The sequence below is a fragment of the Phalaenopsis equestris genome, unplaced genomic scaffold (assembly GCF_001263595.1).
Source record: "Phalaenopsis equestris unplaced genomic scaffold, ASM126359v1 Scaffold000930, whole genome shotgun sequence".
NCBI classification, from domain to species: domain Eukaryota; kingdom Viridiplantae; phylum Streptophyta; class Magnoliopsida; order Asparagales; family Orchidaceae; genus Phalaenopsis; species Phalaenopsis equestris.
The window spans coordinates 38,921-40,444 of record NW_018165369.1 but is presented as its reverse complement, the minus strand read 5'-3'; the positions used below and the strand labels follow the sequence as shown (position 1 = coordinate 40,444).

At 35.6% G+C, this 1,524-nt stretch overlaps 1 protein-coding gene across 5 annotated transcripts in view; it reads right to left on the bottom strand.

The window, feature by feature from the left end:
• Positions 1-1,524, bottom strand: part of LOC110032359 — a 19,798-nt gene extending 18,274 nt beyond the window's left edge. For 4 of the 5 annotated variants that reach the window (XR_002294849.1, XM_020735962.1, XM_020735958.1 and 1 more), the window contains exon 1: positions 1,501-1,524. The gene's annotated coding sequence lies outside the window, so the exon portion shown is untranslated. The remainder of the gene's footprint in view (positions 1-1,500) is intronic. The other variant, XM_020735963.1, reaches the window with a different exon arrangement.

Below are 1,524 nucleotides of genomic sequence, written 5' to 3'. Positions count from 1 at the left end.
TATATATATATATATATATATATATATATATATATAAGCTATTAGACAAGTCGCGGTCATCCCTAGTTGTACTAAATATTTGAGTACCATACCCTATAAACGGGGAGATTCAAACCCGTGACCTGAGGGGACTTGCGACCTTCAGAGAGACTGCTCTACCAGCAGGACATGGTACGCGCACGCACACACACAAACTACACACACACACACACACATCGGAACTAATGAATAATAGGTATATATTTGAATTTTAAAGTATAGATTATATATATATATATATATATATATATATATATATGAATGCATAAGAATCAAATAGCATAAGAACTCAGTAGCATACATACATCTAAGAATTGAGTGTTATGTAATATAAATATCTAAAAATAAAACTAAGAAAAAAATAAACAATACATATTTATCTATAGAATTAGATGTTATATATGTAAACACAGAAGTATTGAATGGTATGTACATAAATTCCCAAAATCTGGAATCATATATGCAATCACATTAGAATTGTTGGTATGCATTTAAATCTCTCAAGTGCAGGTGTGTCGTGAAAGCTTTGGGAGGAGTAATGAAGATCAAGTAATGGAAAGAAAAATCTAGTGCTATTCTGTACTTGCAGCAATTCAAAATGAAGTGCTATCCTGTACTTGCAGCAATTCATCCAATAATGAAACAACGGTAATGAGAAAGGGATTGAAGGCTTTGGTAATAGGAAAGAAATCAGTGAAAGGGGTAACGGGCATTGGAGTAATTGGAGTAAAGGACAAGTGTTTGAATTTCTACATGTCAGCTAGGAAGGAACCATAGGATATTGGGATCGAAGAAGATTTAGGCGACCTTAGAAGTTCTATGGACTGAGATTGGAATTCGATTGAGGGAGGGTATAGAGATGTTATTTAGATATCATAGAGGATTTATGAGGTGTTTGAACATCCTTTTTACTACTAATTTCAATGAATCGTCGATCGGGTTTTGCAATTTCTGAGAGAAGCAAAGAGTGCAACATTTTCTGGCTTGCACTTTCAAATTTCAGCTAGGCAAACCAAGGAGAGAAAAATGTCGTGACCTTGCATAGTGGAGAATCTGGTTCCAGTTACTGACTTAACTGCCGTAGCTAGAAAAAACAAAACCGAGAGAACTGGAGGAGCTCGCAACTCTCAATTTCAGCCTTGTCTGAGGTAAAAAAAACCTTAAATCGCTGAGGGGGGCCATTGAAAAATTAGGAAAAGGTTTGAGAATTTATGCAGGAAATAGGATCAAATTTGTTCCGACTCGGATGAAGATTCGATCCAGGAATTGCAGGGATGGAGTGCAAATGTTCTACAGAATGAGGGCTTGTGAAGGCTTTTGGAGAGGAATACGGTAAGGGTTCTTACGAATGAAGAGAAGATTCCTTAAAGATTGCGATCTACAAACTGGAAACGGGAAGCAAAAAAAATTAAAAATACAAAAACCATTACATGCGAATTAATGAAACAAGTTTCAGATTACCTGGATGCTGTTATTGTGTGCAAA